The 18,943-nt window shown below is 42.6% G+C and overlaps 1 protein-coding gene across 6 annotated transcripts in view; it reads right to left on the reverse strand.

Moving 5' to 3' along the window:
• PIK3CB (phosphatidylinositol-4,5-bisphosphate 3-kinase catalytic subunit beta) overlaps window positions 1-18,943 on the reverse strand; it is an 88,235-nt gene that overhangs the window by 54,014 nt on the left and 15,278 nt on the right. The window contains exon 1 of one of the 6 annotated variants that reach the window (XM_086844801.1): window positions 14,953-15,068. The exons of 2 other annotated variants lie outside the window; for them this stretch is intronic. The gene's annotated coding sequence lies outside the window, so the exon portion shown is untranslated. Of the gene's footprint in view, window positions 1-2,638; window positions 3,246-14,457; window positions 14,690-14,952; window positions 15,069-18,943 lie in introns of those variants that run through there. 3 more of the 6 variants (XM_086844796.1, XM_086844798.1, XM_086844800.1) reach the window with 3 other exon arrangements.

The raw sequence follows: 18,943 nt of genomic DNA on the forward strand, positions 1-18,943 counted from the left end.
CAAACCAGTTCTGACCTTCTAAAGGTGCCATTGATTTCTGCAGTAACATCAAGAGGCAGAATACCTTACTGACAATGGACAGCACACTGTTACACACAGGACAGCACTCTTCTTTGTGTTCTAATTTCCCAGCTGCTGGTGCTTGGTCAGAAAACAATATCCTTTTAAAAGCCTCAGACTTCTCTGAAATGTGAAACCCACCTATCTTGTACGAAAATCTTTAAACCAAAACTGAACAGGCAAACTGCGAGTTCCCATTGCACAAGAACAGCCACAGAAAAAGAAAAAAAAGGCAGAGACAGAAATTGCAGAACACCAAAGGAGCTCAAAACAGACATCTATGTCAGAACTGTAAGTTAGCTTACATCCTTTCTTATTCCTGAAGATGGGCAAAACAGAGACCACTTAAGCATTTTCCAGTATTATTCTTTAAGTTAAACAGATAATAGTTAAAAACACGATTTGAAGCCGGATTCAGTTATCTCATCATCAAGAACTCAATACCATAATTATGTTTATCCAGTGGGTGACTGAGGGCAGGAGCCCTGTGTCCCACACGATGAATCATGGTGTGAGGAGGCCTTGCTCACTCTTCCCGAGTGCTGCCCCACTGAGCCCTGGCTCACCTCTGTGAAATCCCCTTCTGTGCCCAACAGGCTTCCTTAAAACAAATTTATGCTCCTACAAGCACAGACTAATACGCTTTACAATGAATCATTTTTTACTTGGTTACACATGCTGCTGAGTTCCCTTTCAGTTTAGAGCTGCAAGACAATATCAAAAAGATCTTGCAAGTTTTCACCATGTCTTTATTTCAAACATAGTGATTTTTTAACAGGGTGTCAGTTACTGACATCTGAATTTTTCGGGGAGGGGGTAGGGTGTGTCCCTCCTTCACAGTGATGTGTCCTGCCTGATGATGCTCAAGGTTCAGTAACCCTCCTACTAATTGTACCTTAGAACTCAATCTGACTGGAGTTTTGAGGCAAATAATCTTTTTTCCTTACAATGAAGTCAAATCTAAGAGCAAAATTTATGTCAGCACTTACTGGCACTGGAAAATGAAAGACTTTTCCAGCACAGAACAGATAGTTCCAGATGGGAAGGAATCATCTGCACTATTTTGGATGAACAAACATAAAATAATTTATTTCTATTTTCCCAGAATGCTTCAATTGTTTTTTTCTGCTCTGTCACCTTCAAAAGAAACACCTCTGGGCAAAGCAGAAGGGAAACACATCACTGTTAAGGAAGCTTAACAAGAAGAGGCTCCTAGACAGCAAATTTTCCTCTCTCACTCTGCCAGGCAGGCAGTGATTCCCTGAGCTGAGGGCAGGGCTGAGATGGAGACTGGCAAAGTCTCTGCTAAGGGAGAGCCTGCAATGCCCTTGGCACTGGAGGCTGCCAGTGCTGATCACTTCTTCTGACAGGTGCAGAATAATAAAACATCCTAGCAGAGGCTCTGGGCTGGAGGATGCTGTCTGGACTCCACGGTTCAAAAAGCACAAAGCTCAAGGCTGCATTTGACCGTGTTACACACACAGCAGTTTCTATGATTTCAGATGACTCACAAACAAGTGCTCAGATTTGCTTTATATCGCTCCACAAACAGAGTGAAGTGGGCAAGGCTTTCCAGCTCTTTCCCAGCTGTGATCCAGCACAGGGCACAAGTGATCTTCTGAAGCTCAGGAGCTCCAGGGCTGGAGACACAGAACTGAAGGGTTCTGACTGAACAGGCTCAGCAGTGTGAGGATGGGACTCCTCCCAGGGCCTCACCTGCACCTCCACACCAGTGCTGCAGCTCCTGACCCCACTGCACTCCATGTGCCTGCCAGCAGGGAAGAGCTGCATGCCGTGCTCACAGAGAGCTCCTCTCCCCAAAAATCCTCACCTACACGTGAGGTGTGAGGCCCAAGGCTTGAGCTGAGCCAGCCTGACCCCTGACAGCAGCTTAGGCAGGTGCAGACAAACCCAGCACCCTGCACAAGCCCTTGTGACACCTACAGAGATGTTTGTAGGTGTCAATGAACCCCCAGCCAGCCTGTCTGCCATCCCTGCACACCCTCAGCAGCCCTGACACCCAAATCCAGCTTTCTACATCCCAAAATTTATAAAAAAATATTTGATTCTGCATGGATTTTAATTATATCTAAAGCAGTATTTGAGGACAGAAGTTTCAGGGGCAAGGGCAGGGGAATTAATTGCCAGCAGCACAGCAATTCCTGTACCTGTTCCTTTGGTCTTCTATCACAACACAATTACATCCCATACTTTTGTTTTTTAAGCTGTTCCTGAATCCATAGTTAATTACTGAGCAGAACACAAGGACTTGCTCTCAAACAAAATTACCCCCACACCATCATTTTTAATAAAGAAATCTTATATTAGTTTAATGAGACATTTTCAGCCATTCTAAAGTTTATGATGTCCTTTTTCATTATTTTTCCCTGATTACCTTTAACTCTAAAAGGCCCAAGGTGCATAAGGGCTGATGAAGCTTTTCCTCCCAATTCAGGAACACCTCAACATGGCCCTTATTGCTGATGCATTTTCAACTCACTAGCTTGTCATAGATATAAAATCACTGAAAAACCCCAGCTGGTTCCACCAAAAAGTTACTACATGAATAAATATTTACCTGCACTTTAATCAGAGAAGTAAAGCAGTGAGTCTTCATCCTGTTCCTGTGAAGACCCCATCATGGATTACTGAGTTACTTGAGATGTTATTAGCAGCACTACTTGTGATTTCTGTTTCTTGTGATCTGCACAGTCTATTTTCTTCACTGCTTTCATGTCCCCACGTTTCACTTCCCAATTACATTCCGTGAAATGCCTAATATGGTGAAACTATGCAAATTTATTTCAGTTTTAGTTCCAAAATTCTGCTTTTAGTTGTGCTCATATTTGAATCTATATAAATGAGAACACAGAGTTTAAAAGCAAGACTGAACAATTTTTCAGTAATTAATTATTATGAGCCATTTTTTGAAGGTACTGCCCACCCTGCTCCAGGTATCACTTGAAAGGCTTTGTTCTTTATGATTAAAATAAACTCCCAGGTGTGGATTGCAAGAACCAACACAGAAATGCCTAAAGTGCATTTTACAGACATGCTGCTGCAGTCCAGCTTGCTGTCTGATTCCAAATATTACCACATAATAAATAATAAGAGAATTCCATCCCTAATAACATGTATGCAGTAAATACTAATTGAAACTAGAAGTAATCACTAAGAATAGTTCCTGTGCTGAAAAAGTTAAAATACAAGCATCTAATAAATGCAGTTTACCTCCAGTTATGTCCAACACTCAAAAGCAAGTCTATTAAGCTCCTTTAGATAATAGAAGTGTACATTTTAATCTGCTCTTGTTCCCCACTCCCCTCCTCTTTCAGGTAGTAAGGTGTCATAGAAAAAATATTTAAAATATGAAGCATAATTTCAGCATGACAATTTAGAATTTATAATATATAAGTATAATTTATTATATATTATATCATGTGTTATCTATTATATTTATTATATAATTGCAATTTATAATTATATATTTATAATTATAATTTAAGAACTCCAAATCTGAACTAATCCCAGGCTAGAAGCAAGGGAGTGCTTGGTTTCAAAAACAAAAACAAAACAAAATCAAACAAACAATCGAAACCCTAAATGCACCAAAACCAACAACATACCACAAAAAAACTCCAACAAACAAACAAAAAAGACAATCCTCCTGTCATCAAACTAACAGATCTGAATTTGGATCCCAAAGTCAGATTTGAATATTGTTCACATATGTTACACCGCCTTTGGACATAGCACCTAAAATATAGAATATTTGATGTAAGAACCAACAGACCAACCCAAACCCTTCTGTTTCCCTCAGCTGCAGTGCTCAGCTCAGTAATTCAGACTACACAGCATTTTCTGCCTTCCTTCATTAATGAAAGCTTTCAGTCCATTCACCAGCTACCTGTTCCACCTCAGGCTTATTCCCAAGAGAAGCAAAAGCGTTTTGTGGTGTCAGGAGCCCTTCAGAGAGAAACCCCTTGCAGGTTCTGAGCAGGAGCAGAGCCTGAGCAGTGCTGGAGCTGACTCAGCCCAGGGAAACACACGTTCTCTGACACTGTCAGATGCAAGGTGTGCAGGGATGGAGGAGAGGCAGCAGCTCCATCATGGTCAATGTGTTTATCCTCCTGCTGCCACTCAGTGATGACACCAGTATTTACAGCACTTTCTGGCAACAGACATCCAAAACCCATCCTCTCCCTGAGAAATGAACATGAGCTCCTTCTTTTCACTGGAGGCTTCCTTTTAACAACTTCACTGCATTCTGCACCCCAGCCTGGTGCTTCACCTCCCAGCCACAGAAGCAGTAGGACACAAGGGATGCAAACCTGGGCACACAAAAGAGCAGCAGCACCTGTATTTAGGAAAGCAATTATTAAAATATGGCAAAATCAGACACCAAAAAAGTGACTCTTGCAACTGAAAGTAAAGGCTTTTCAGTTCTCACACAAACAATGATGGCTTGACCAAGACAGAAATTTCTCAACACCACACTTGACAGCAGAAGAGTGATTTTACAGGATAAATCTCACAAAATATTTACCTAAACTCCTTTCAAATTTTCTCCCATGATAAATGAGAAAGAAAACAAAGCCCCTCTCAAATTTTATTTTACTTCTCACCAACACATTGCAAGAAAAAAGTACATCACAAAAACCAGAAAGTTTAACAACAAATCATTTCATTTGCCACCACACCCCAATAAGCTAAGCTCTTCATCTTAACTAGGGCTGGTAATCACCAAAATGTAGATGCTTGAGCCAAAGATTTCAGGAATGCTGTTATTTCTGAAGAACCCTTCTTGTATAAGGATCTAACCACAGCCTCTTTTGCAAAAAATTGTCATTACATAGGTGGAAACCCTTTATTACTGCACAAATAAAGCTAAAAGCCACCCAAAGAGTCGTGTGCTACTAGCCAACAAGCCCCAGTCAAATCAATAATGAGGAAGCAACTTAGGGCATCAAGAGAATGGAAAACTTTCACAGAAATCGGTATATATTGTCTGGTTCTTTCAAGCTTTATCAGCTCAGCACACAGAGCCTGAGTCTCTCATTCTCCTGAGGTAATAACCCCAGGAATTCACCCCTAAGCAGTGATGTACCAGGATTTTAACAACTGGCAAGTAGTGATGGGAAGGGGAAAGGAGGCACCAAACGCTACAGGCCTCTATAAATCTTGCAGCTGCACACAATAAAAGTTGACAAGTTATCAAACTACAAATAAATCTGAAAATTCAGTCATGGTTTCTGAAATTTGCATAAAAAGAAAGTATCTTGAGGATACTAAAATGATGAGCTGCAGAGATAGACTAAGGCAAGAATTGCTCTGCCTTCTTATAAAATTTACCTAGAAGTTAACTGGAACAGAAATAACTCAGAGAAAACAGCTATAAATAGAAAGGGGTTAATCATTCAAATTTCTATTCCCATGACAAGAATACACTAAAGATTCTAACTTTTTAATCTTATGATAAGATGTTTTAAAAATACTTTAGCTGCTGTATTACAATATGCCTCTACCTATTTTTTATGAATAATTTCTCCTCTATTTTTTAAAATGCAATAAAGGAGATTTTCTTTTGATGAAAACATTTTCACCAACAGTCATCAAAGCAAGCCTGTGCATCAGCTGGAACAATTGTGGTCACTTAAATGGATCTTTTTTTTAATGGGGCCACTTAAAAATACATTTACCTTTTCTCCATCCTAATATAAAGCATGTAAAACTTATTTGTCATTGATTTCAACTACCAGAGCTGCTATGAAGAATTTTTCAATTAAGTGTTTGCATTTATCCTAAAGCAGCAGAGAAATTTAGAATCATTAAGGTTGGAAGAGGCCTGTAAGATGATCAAGTCCAACTGTTCTCCCAAGCCCATCACTAAGCATCACATCCATTATATTTGTTCAAGGACACAAACTCAAGTTTACCATGCAAAGACACCAAAGAAACAAACTGCCTCACCCTCCATGCACAGATAAAAACACACCAATGTCTCTGAACTCTGTGTGTCTGTGACACACTTGGAAATAGAATCTAATTATTACAAATCCCCAGCCAGTGCTTTGCTCACAGTATTTCTCACCCAAGTAAATTAATGTTGAAGCTTTTAAGTTAAACCAAATGGAGTATGGGAAATAAGACACAGAGAGAAGTTCTTTATTTTCAAAATGTAGAAACAGATAAGGATTTTGTCATTTGGTGGGGCCCAACAAGTTGATTATAAAGTGAGTTGTGGTACAGCATATTTGCAAAGGCAGAAATTAGGACAGCACCCAATAGATGCACTCAGCTTCAAAAGATACAGAGCTGCTGCAAATCTCCATTGATTACTCATTACAAGAAATTGTGAGCTAAAGACTTGATTGTGGTCTTAACACTACGTCCAGCTTTTTAAGTGACATCTTCACATTCTTGCCAAACTTGCTTTTATTGAAGACCTCTACTAAACAGCCTTTCCTTTTTATGCAGAACTTTTCTGCTCTTCCCTCTCAACTCTTCATGCAACAGATTTATTTATAGCACCCAGAGGAAACAGAAGTTCCCAGTTATCAAAACAGACTGCAGAATGCAAATAAACAATTGTTACGTATTTATGTTAGCTGGACTCTAATTCGTGCAGAATGACGCCAAGTATTAAAAAAAATGGTATCCTAACAGTTAAATCAACAATTCTGTAAGCAAAATGTTTCTGTTGGTATTATTACTCAGATAAAAAAAGAGTTTGGTCATTGTTCTGAGCTTACTAAGATTTTCAACATAGCTAGAGGTCACCTAATCCAAGTGTAAATGAACAATTTTATTAAAAAAATATTATCTCCCTCCATCAGTACCACTAGTAGCAGATGTAAAAGAGAACCTCTGAAGTGCTGGGGAAGTAAAACCAGCCAAGCATGAAGACTCTCAGTATTCTACACATCTGAAGAGTGACATCTCTATATTTAAACACATGGGAAATTTTGCACATGGCTTGTAAAAGTTCATAAACGTAATGAAATTATTTCAAGTTAGATATGCAATCAGATGCTGATTAACAGTATATTATAAAGTGGTTTTTTATTTTTAATAAAATATAGAAGGACTTTCGTCAAAAGCTTTGTATCTGGCTTACATGGGCACTAAAAAGAAGCAGAACAATATTAGATACCAAGCACAGATAATCAGTCCCTCCTTATTTTTATTATTAACAACGGAAAGAAAAGTCTCTTTTTTTGCTAGCAAGTTTTGTGCCAGAAATTAATGTACCATTTGCTGCTGACAGTCTGCCAGACTAATGATGTTTTTCTTCACTCCAGAGGGTTCAGAAACTACTACTCACTTTCCAGTCAGCATTCATCATAGATTCCTCCCATGGAAAGAAAAACAAGACAGCTCTTCTACAGACACACACAACCTCAGTCATTACTACAAGTAAATAATTTAAAACACTTCAGCAGAAGAACACAAGTGTTCTTCACCTCCTGCTATTGTGGCTCAATCCACAATTCCTCAATTTCACTTCTGGCAGAAGACAGAATAAAATCATAGAACTATTTAGGTTGGAAAAGACCCTTAACAGAAAGTTCAACCTTAAACCCAGTGCTGCCAAGCCCAGCCATGCCTTGAGTCCACATCTGCACATCTTTTAATACATCCAGGGTTGGTGAGTGCACCACTTCCCTGGGCAGCCCGTTTCAATGCTACATTACGCTTTTGGTGAAGAAATCTTTCCTAATATCCCAACCTAAACCTCCCCTGGTGCAGTTGAGGCAGTTTCCTCTCATCCTGCTACTTGGTGCTTGGGAAAAGGCTCCCTTCACCTGGCTGTAACCTCCCTTCATGTTGCTGTAAAGCTACACTGCTGCAAAATTGCAAAGTGAGCAGTGGCTGCCCCTGGATCCCTGGAAATGTCCCAGGCCAGGCTGGATGGGGCTTGGAACAACCTGGGAGAGTGGAAGGTGTCCCTGCCCACGGCTGGGAGTGCAGCTGGGTGATCTTTAACCTTCCCACACAAATCATCAGGATTCTACATCACAAATTTTATTTCCTACTGGGTCTGGACTTCTTGTTGGGGATTCAGTCTTGTCCATCTCCATTAATCAGAAATAGGACTAACACTCTACTGTGTCTGCTCCTATTCTGCAGCTGCCATTGCCTGTGCCCATAAGGACAGCACACACACACACATGCACTGTCTCTCTCTACACCAAACACTAACTCTTTTTTGTTCAGAGGATCCCTGCTTAGGACTTGAACAATCCTCCTTAAATATCTTATGTCTTGAACTGCATCCTTAGCAGGGCATACAGATAACCAAATAGTACATCCAGAAAGTCTTTCCCTATATCAGAAACAAAGTAAGATGCTCAGCACTAAAGGTCAGAAATACAAACACTCCAAGTCCATCTGATTTTCAAACCCCAATACACAATGTGCGTGGTGGTGTGAAAATCCCAAAGGCCTTCCCTTCCTCAGCAACACCTATTTATGTCAAAAGGGGAACTGGAAAAACAAAAAAAAACAAACCACAAAAAACCCCAAATGCAAAAAACGCCCCAACATTGGCAGAGAGTGAATAACATTGTCACGTACGATTAACACACTTAAATTCTTTGGGGGTTGGGAGGGAAATAATGGGGAATCTGGGGAGAAGGAGTAGTAAACTTAGTGCCAGACTGTACAAAGGGGAAAAAAAAGTAAAAACTGGGAATCTTGAAAGGTAGATGAAGTGGGAAAAAGTACAGACAAAAGGACAAAAGTACTCTCCAAAGCCAGAAAAGGAATCTGAGACTTGAATCCAGGCAGGAAGGGGATTCAGTGCCCAGTACAATTTTCAAATAGCATTTTATAGTAATAGTGCTTCTTTCTACCAGGTCAACTTTGTACTTAGCTTTTTGAGTTTCTGCTAGCAATACTAATCTTTGTTTACCTGGTTCTGCCCTATAGCTGTGTCTGTACCAATGGTTTGTACACACAGACTACAGACCAGCCTGCAGCCTTCTGGAGGACTAGAGAGCAGTGCTCACACCACTGGCTCAAAAACATCCTTCTGCAGGACTCAAAAGCAGGTTTTTTGGCTGTTATTTGTAGTGACACAAATGTAATCAGTTTTTAAAATCACACAGACGTTGTGAACATTCTATATTCATAAACATCAAATTGTTCACTGGAAATAAGAACACTTCTAAATGTTACCTTTGCTTATTAGAAAATAAAATGATGCAACAGTATCAAAATGCATCTCTCAAGCACTGCATTTACCAAAGATAAAAAAGGTACTGTTCAAGAGATAGCTCTCATAAGAACTTCAAGCACTAAAATATGTTAACAATTATTCTGTTTTCTAGAGATGTTATGGTTCTCCAAACCACCTACCTACTCTGATTTTTAAACTCCTTCTGGTACTCTGTAGCTGCATGCAAGCACAAATCTTCCACATTAAATCTATCACAAAGCCACTTGACAGCAGGACTCTGAGCCTCTTACAGTGTCAGGTTAATGGTACAGACCACCAGCTATTGCACACAACAGTTTCCACAGACAACTGGCCACTCTTCTGCTTATTCTTAAACTTTTTCATTGCCCTGATACCTTCTGTGCACACAAAGGACTTTCAGAAACGTCAAGAATTAGCAAACACCTCATGTGTTTGCTAAAAAACATGGCAGCACTGTACTATGTAACTAAAGGCACAACAATTTTTTACAAATTCTAATTAACAGACAACTTTCACCACAGAGTCTCACATGACTTCCACAAAACTCTTTATCTATCATGCCACACGAGCTCGTGCCCACATTCTGCCAGCTGATGCCAGCTCCAACCTTACATCTTCCAACTGATCTCTGAATTCTCTCACAGAGTGTTTTTTTTTTAAATCCAGTGGATATATGGTGCCTGGGGGCAAGGATAGGAAAGGAATGACCTGAAGTGAGAGCAAGCAGTGCAAGTCTCTACACTTCACTTAAAACTGTCCATCAGTTCCAAATCAATGCCTCTGCTTTCTGCTTTGCATACAAGAACTATGGGGGGGAAAGCCCCAGAAGAGCACAGTGAAAAGAAAATTAAAATCAACCTAAACCTTTAGTAGCCTCTAAAAGTGAACCCAAAGAAACAGAAATGAGAACACACTGATTACTTGTGTTTCATAAAAAGAAATCAGAAATAACAGTGCTGACACTGTTCCCTTACAAATAAATTTATGCAAAGACAAAATATAACATCACATACCAGCACAAAAATTAAACCCCCCAACACAGACTTTAGTCCAAATCATCACAGTTTCTGGAAAACAGGAACAAAAAATTGTATTTATACAGCCAGTAGTGAAGTACTAAAAGATTATTTATCAACCTAATAAGGGAAGTAAAACTGTTCAGCTTTACAGCAGCATATAAAGCTGAGCTACACAAGCATAAAACTAGACATCAATACCTCTGATGGAGTTCCCTTAAGATATTTTGATGGGGCTATTTTGATGAATTCACAAAGCTGTTCTAAAAAAATCTGAGTAACTACTTTTGCAAACAAAAGCAAGATATTCTAGAAACAGAAAAGCACCCTTTACAATTCAATTTCATAGCAAAAATTTAATGCAACACTACTTATGAAAAATGCACATGTTTAACAAGCTTGAAAAAAACAAAAATAAGCTGTGAGTAGCAAATATACATATTTTGTGTCAGGAGGAAGTTATAGTACTCCTAATTCTTATGCTCTTTTAAAAGTAAATAATAAACATACTTCTATGGACTTAGATGTAGCTCCAACGACACAAAATTACAAAATTACTCCTGAGTAATCCACAAGTTTAATTCAAGAGCACCTAAGGTAAGAAGTTGATACAACTGCTCTTCTCCCTTTTTAATGGCATGAAAAGGTTTGGCCAAAAGCCAAAGCAGGGAAGTAGCAAAGGTAGGAGAGGACAGCCCGGATGCTCTGTTTGTGTCAGAGCAGTTTCTGAAACTTTGTGCCCTGTAGCAGGCTGGAATTACACTTTGGCTGCCTAAAAAAAGCCAAAATCTAACCGAGTAACAATGCACACACACACAAATTATCAGTGGGGAAGTAGAACTGCCCCAATCCCACTTCTCAAAGGAAGCTGGTTTTGACACCTCGGTGTTACTCTTTGTTTCTTTAATCTTCTGAAGCCGGTATGTAAATTCAATTATGTTGGAACCTACATATCCACAAGCATTTGCACATGAGGGCCTCCTCTGCAGCTCCTAATGTATGTAAATAAAACCACATTCCTGAATTTCTTTCCACCAAAGGCTGAGATAAAAAGATTTACCCATGTAAATTTTATAGACTAACACAGACTGGTCGATGCTGCTTACAAAGTACCTGATATTTCAGGCATTATCCAGATCCATGTAACCTTCACCTTGAAGGCTCTCCAAATGGTGATTATTTAAAGGTTACCTGCTGTTAATTCTGGATTGTAAGTACACACATTACCAACCCGAAATAAAACTGCTTGCTAACTAAAATAAATTACAAAAAAAAAAAAAAGAAGTTAAATTTCTAACACAAGATTATCTTTGCCCCCAGACGTGATTTAATGATCAAAACAAAACACATGGAAACTTTCACACACGAGTGGCTGGAAGGACAGGCAGCACTGCCACAAAACAAATTGTTTCATGCACTCAAGAATTAGTACTAAATTTCTGGTCTCCACAATTTCAAATTCTCCTGCTTTGAGGCAAACAATTTGAGAGTGTAACACCGTGTGTGTCAGCCCAAGAGAATTGGTCTGAGAAAAACACACATTCACTACAAAACAAACAAACAAAAAAACCCCACCAAAACAAGCAAGCCAGCTTTTCTATGCAACTGTGTGAATGATGCTTATTTCAGATTTTTTTGTCCTGGACTGCTTCCACAGAAAGTGCCAGCTGGGAAAAGGGACAAACTTCCTACGTTAGTGCTCTGCTGCTCCCAAAAGTGGCAGGTCAGAAAGTCCAGCTAAACCAAAACAGCCCCGTGGCCTTTGGATAAACACAGCATCACATTTTACAGCCCAACAAGCCCTGCATTTATTTTCAGGTAAGCTAACTGATGGCAACCTTTGAAGAACCAAGGGCAACACTTCCACTTGTATCTTTAGATCTGTGAAAAAGCACTTAAACTGCTTGACCTGCGTGCCCTGGTCACTGAAACACAACAGCAGCTTCCTAGCTAAACAGCCAAAACAGCAGCCTGCATTTCCAAATAACAACATTCCTTCCTCTGCACCCTCCTCGCATATACAGCTTGGATTTTTACTGGATTTGGGGTTTAAGTTATTTGCAAAATAGAGCATATAACAGACATATGCAAACCTTAAAGGGAAAGAAGCAGTGGAACAGGAGATGTTCTCACTTCACTACATCACAAAAGTCAAAGAAAGATTTTGTTTTTTAAGAAGGCTTTCCTACACTAGAATTTGGAGTTCTGCCAAAAGTCCATAGACAATTGGAGAACCGGTGAATTCATGACATCAGATATTCTAAGGAAGTGAAACCTGGCTGAACGGAAGTGATTTTTACTCAAGAAAAATAGACACTTAAATAGACGAACAACAAAAATATTTTCAGACCACGTATAGAAGGGGTCTCTTTTATTTAAAGAAAAAAAAACCAGAAAAAAAAAATAAAAACAAACCCCACAAAACATTTAATCGATGTTAAAAACCCCACTGAGCACGTTTCCAAGGCAATACACATCAAAACATTCTTGATGTTACCAATATCCCTGATATTATTTCTAAAAATGCCAGTAAGCCAGTTACCAAAGACTTTTTGTTCAGGAATCCTTTCCTAAATCCCCACTCTCCTGAGAAGCATTGCTTGCTGCCCTGAAACTCCCAAAGCCTGGAAACCACCAGCAGCCTGCACTGAAGCTTCCAGATCAAAGTTTCCAGGTGACCTGGTCATTGATTCCCCAGCCACCTTCAGGCATTCCACTAAAGCTCACAACTCCTTGCCAAGCATAGGGGTGTTTAATATTCCTTTATATGCAATTTCCCTAAAAGTAAGCATGCTCTGAAGTTTTATTCCACCTTTCAGTCAATCTTTGAAGGGGTACAGCTGTGGAAGTCTCTATCGAATATTGCAAAACACAGGCCAATCAAATTTCTTTGACATCCTTCATGCATTCATCTCACTTCAAACCCTGAACTATAGTCCTGAAAACACAACATCATGCTGCGGGTTTCCAGGAACTTCAGGAACTTGCTGAGCCTGAATGAAGTTCAATATTAACCAAATAATGGCAGCACAGACTTAGTCAGTACCTAATATTTACAGTTATGGCTACACTTGTCAATTCCAAATGAGCAAAACTTGTCAGTGTATCCAGTGACAAGAAAAGACTATAAGCGCACAAAAACAAACAGCAAAACATACAAAAAACCCCTCCCTACACCCCAGTAAAAACTCAGCTTTCCGGGTTTTGGAAAGCGTCCAGCATGAGTCTAAGCACACATGTGCTGGAGCTAGACAAACCAGTAAGTCTGGCATGAAAGGTTTCCGTTTCTCTTTCAGGAACTCTTTGGGACTAATGAAGATTTATTTCCCCCTTGCACAGAAGCAGCCCGTCGTCTGTGGCAGCCTGGCTGTCTGCTCGGAGAGCACCCGATGACAGCAGTGCCAAAGCCATCGCTCCGTGCGCCGCCCTGCAAACACACTTCCCAAACACTGCTTTGCCATACAAATTCCTGCGGTTCCGAAGGAAAACAACTCTCAGAAACCTCAGCTGAAAACGACCGGGAGTATCGAGTAATAGAAACGCCACTTAAAATTCACAGAGCAATCACCCGCAGTTCTCAGCTGGGGGGAAAAAAAATAGGAAGCGAGCAGCAGGCAGAGCGCAAAGCTCGTCCGGGGACCGCCCGCCGGAGCAGGCAGGGACCGCGCAGGCTGTGCCGAGCCCGGGCCAGCACGGGAAGGAGCCGAGGCAGCGCCGCTCGCCCCGCTCTGCCGGCCCGCACCGGGCACTTGTTGCGGGGCCGCCGCCCCGAGCCCGGCCCTGCCCCGGGCCCCTTTGCGCTGCCCCGAGCCCGGCCCTGCCCCGGGCCCCTTTGCGCTGCCCCGAGCCCCTGTGCGCTGCCCCGAGCCCCTGTGCGCTGCCCCGAGCCCCTTTGCGCTGTCCCGAGCCCGGCCCTGCCCCGGGCCCTTTTCCGCTGCCCCACGGCCGCCGAAACCTCCCCCGCGCGGGCTTGAGCAACCGCGGTGTCGCAAGCGGAGCGCTGCCCCCTTCCTGCGCAGCTCGGCTCCCGGGCCGGACGGGCACCGCCAGCAGCGAGCCGGAGGCCGAGAGCAGCCCCGCCGCAGCCGCCCCGACACCGAGCGGGTTCCGCCGGCCCGTCCGGTCCCGCTCGGAGCGAGGGCACGGCCCAGCCCCTCATACCCAGCCCCTCACACCCACCTGCCCGGGCAGCGGCCCCGCCGTGTCCGCGCCGCCCCAGCCAGCGCGGCGGCGCCAGCGGGGAGCGCTCCCTCAGCCAGCCCCGGGCCCGGCGCTGCGCTCCGCCGGGGTTACCAAGGCGATGGCTTCGCCCTCGGGCCGCCGCCGCCAACCCGGGCCGGGCTTTCGCTATCCGAGCGCGGGGGGCGGCCAATGGCGCGGAGTGCCCGCCCCTGAGGGCGCTCCCTGCCCCGGCGGGCCGCGCCCCCGGCTCCTGAGGGCTGCCGGCTCTCCCCGGCCCCTGCTGAGAGCCCGCTGGAGCTCCGGAGCGCTCCCCCCGCTCCCTCGGGGGCTCGCTGGAAAGGCTCAGCCTAGAGCACCTTTCCCGATTGTAAAATCAGCAGGGAAGAAGAGCTCGTTTTAGCAGCTTCTTGACTCGCCAAGGAATTCCCTGATACATCCTCACTTCAGGACTCTTGGCGCTGAGCTGTCAAACAATCGTGCGGAAACTAGTACCTATAAAAGGGGCTTTTCTAAGGCTAGAAAGTAGCAATCCAAGGAAGGCAAGGCAGAATGTAACCGGTAGCGAAACAACTTTGCATGCAGCGGGCCCGTCCCCACCCACTGCAATCAGCAGCAACATTCCTGCCGCCCTTAATGAACACAGGGCGAGGCGGAGCACATCCTTGTCCGCAAAGAGCATGATCGTACTACATCCAAAGTAATGCATATTTTAACATCCCTATGTTAATAATCACGCTGTATCATTAAGCTCGTCTATTTTAGTCTGTTCATTTTTCCAGTTATTCCAGTTTTGCAAATGGATGGATGGATTTATTTCCTCAACTTCCCTTGCCGATTCTCAAGGCACTGAAAATCCATTACATTTGGATTAGAACGTATCTAGGAAATGCTTTGTTGTTTTTTCCAAACCACCCAACCAACCACAACACGGATTAACTGGAAATCTCTGGGAAGGACAATGATCTCCCTTATTACTTCAGCAAATGGGATTTTTGCACGAACGGTGATCATGCAATACTACCTCTAGGCAAATCTCAATGGAAGGGCAGACGTTAATGAGAAATCTTGCCTACCGTGTGTCATGTATCAATTAACAGTTCCCCTTCCTGCTTTTTTAACCAGTTCCATAAGTCTGCTCAGTGCCACAGGCATTGCTCCTGATCATGCTGCTGCTTCACACCACAGAATGTAATAATGTCACTTGACTGCCCTTCTTCCTGGGGGGAAAAAATAAAAAAGCCAGTAGAGTTCAAATGAAACTGGCTTATCAGGGAGATGTGCAACTCATACAAATGGATGGTGTAAAACGAAGTTTAGTTTGGCGTGTTGAAACACTTGTTTCTTCTGTTGAAAGTTTACATTGCAACTGAAATATATTTCTGAAGAAAGAAGGTATTAATGAAATTCAGTAGCGTAAAAAGTCCAAGATGTGCAGTTTTCCAAATCATTCTGATACTTTTGGTTTTGACATTAAATATTCCAGATAGTCTTGGCTTAGACACGGAAACCTTGGCTCAGTAGTTGGCCTCGCTGATGACAAATGGGTTTGTGACTGGAAAGGCTCGATAACGTTGTTTTAAAAAGAGCTATTTACTCTTACACCACACAGGTGCTTGTTCTACAGGATCCAGTGCAGTCTTTGCAAAGCATAAGCCAAGTACGATGTCAGTGGTTAACTGGACTGAGCAGAGGGCTACAATCCAGAGTCTTAAAAATCTGTTTACTGTACTGCCATCCTTTCAAGTGAATAATGATGCCTTGAAGTGTGTATCATACATAAATCCCCAGGCACTTTCAAGCTGTCTTGTATAGACAATTTCTGTGAATAGACTTCAAAAAAACCTGACCACACGGAGTTTTTCTCCAGGATTTTAATCCCTGATTTCAAATTTTCTTTCCATTTTTTTTTGATTTATGCCTCCAAATACAATCTCAGTATTTAGCAGGGGGAAATAAAGAGATTTCAATCGGTAGTTATTAACATATTTCAGATTATAGTTGATCAGCTTGCATGATATTCATGTCCTTGTCACACATGGAGTTGTTACAGACAGTGTGTCCAATGTGGATAAGGAACTTGCCTTGAAACATCTTAAAGAAACATTTTTATATCCTATGTGGCATGTAAAAAAAAACCACAAAAAAACAACCTACCAGACTTCAAATATCATTTTAATTTTCAATTTCCTTATCTTTAGATTCCTTTCCCACCCCCCTTCACAAAACAACAAATGTTCTATTATTCTGCCCCCCAGGCTATTGTTATATGTTTTCTCAGTACAACGAAAGGGGTTTGTCTAAAAAGGCTGGATCTGACTTATGTCTTTGCATGTGAAACAGCTGTGCACTTAGGGCACATTCCTGGTTGCTTCAAAATGCATCATTTTCAGTTTTTTGGGTTTACACTCTTTAAATCCTGTGTCACTGCAGTGATCAGAAGAAAGGAACTAAGTTTTCTCTGTATTTGCAAACATCACAGAACCATGAGACATTAGAAGAAGGCAAATGGAAATGCCATGTAAGGATGTTTGGCCTGAAGCAGAAAAAGCCATTCTGAAAAAAATTAAGTTATTAAATCTAAGGGACAATGATCCAGACCACAGTAAAATACTGGGCAGGAGATGCTTAGAAATAATTCATTAGAAAATTTAAACGGAGCAACTTGCTACTGTCCGGTACTGTGATACAATGGCAACATCTACAAACCAAATGAGCTCTGCTCAGTTAATGCACAGGAATGTTTCCTGGTGAATACAGAATGACACGAGAACCTCTCATCAGTAATTCTTTACTTTAAAAAAAATAAAAAGTGATATTCAAAACTGTGTGAGCAATAGCAGAGAGAATAATGGTCACTTTACACTGCATGGTCATCCCTTTGTCAGCTTGCTGCCGACTGCTGTCCAAATAAAAGGCTTTAGAACATCTTGTGTATGACAAATAACAAGTCACCCTCCTCAGCAGTCACTAGAGGAAAGCCAGTTTGCTTTATAAAATACAAAATATAGTTTATCTGTTAATAAAAGTTTCATCTCCTGTCTAAAGGCCCTCTATATAGACTAGAAAAAATATGTCCCCTGTTGCCTAAAGTAGTGGGTTATTACTGTTTGGAAGATAGAATCATTAGTCACTGAAATTTAAGAAGTGTTAATAAACAAGTGGATAATACTGGCTGTGACTATTTCAAACCGTGGGTTTAGCACAATAAATCCCAAGAATCAGGTTTAACTGTCAAAGTCTATATTTAACATCCTGTAGGAAAGCACTAAGGGATTCCTAATTCATGATTTCATGCCCTAGGTTAAAGTACTGCAGCACATATACATGATATGACAGAGGGGATGAGGTATGTGGGTAGCATGGTCTTGTACCAGTCTCAGCTGATAAATAAAAGTTGGCCTCCTTGACCTTCCCCATCCCTGCAGTTTTTAGACAGCCCAGTCTGTGAAATCCAAGCTGGCCACTGCCACCAGGGCCTCTCTGGTGCAGGGAGAAGTGCTGATGGCACAGTGAGGGATGTGGTGTGACGTGCCACCCCAGTGCTGGGAGCAGGACAGTCCCCAGAGGTGCCTTGGGCAGCACTTTGGTCCCTGAGCCTTGCTCCAGGCTGGGTGTCCATAAGAGCTCCCGTTTGTGTCTCAGGCTGGCTCTGGTGCAGGGGAGGCAGCAGCAAACAGCCCGAGTGATGTTCGGTACCAGACTGCAAATGCTCTCCTCGGACAGAACACATTTGGGTTTGGCTAATGAAGCAGCAGCCTGCAGAGGGAACGAGCAGCTTTTAGGAGTGCTTTGCTAAACAGATTGATTTAACATGAGCAGAATTCAGTAGAAAAGTTCTCAGAGAGCCTAGAGTGTACGTACAGGAGCCAGAGAGGTGAACCCCTCTGCCAGCTGCAGCAGCCCCTCAAATCCAGCTGCAGCGTCCCATCCTGGCACTTCACTGTTCTGTTCCCCACACTGAATTCCTTCACTGAGGCCTCTCATTTTAAAATTTTAAGCCTAACTTAACAGGGAGCCACCTGAAACACAGGGCCTCTTTCTCAACCTCCCTGCCCTGGCAGGCTGCTGTGCAGAATCAGCAGCACATCAGCTGCTGCAGCATCAGGGCAGACACAGCCCTGCCGTGAGCTGCTGGCCTCAGCTCTTTCCCCACTCAGACAAGCTGTGGGAGCTGCTGAGCTGCAGCAGACCCGAGCTGGAGGGAGGCCTGGCCCCCTAGGCTGTCCTTCTGGAGCACTGCTGATCCCACAGAGCTTCCCTGGGGCTCTGCAAACCTGGGCAGCTGCAGAGCCCCTCTGCACTGAGGCTGCAGCTGTGCTGGGAAGGGGGAGCTGAACCCCACCATGGAAACCCACAGCCAGAAGGCACACGGTCCTATTGCTTCCACAGCACAGGAACCCCGTGGGCAGGAGATCCTGAACAGGCATTTCTCAATTATGATCAGTTTATGCAAATTCTATTGTAATAAAGCAGCAAATTTTTA

Source organism: Cyanistes caeruleus, chromosome 10 (genome assembly GCF_971803275.1).
Source record: "Cyanistes caeruleus chromosome 10, bCyaCae1.hap1.1, whole genome shotgun sequence".
Taxonomy (NCBI): domain Eukaryota; kingdom Metazoa; phylum Chordata; class Aves; order Passeriformes; family Paridae; genus Cyanistes; species Cyanistes caeruleus.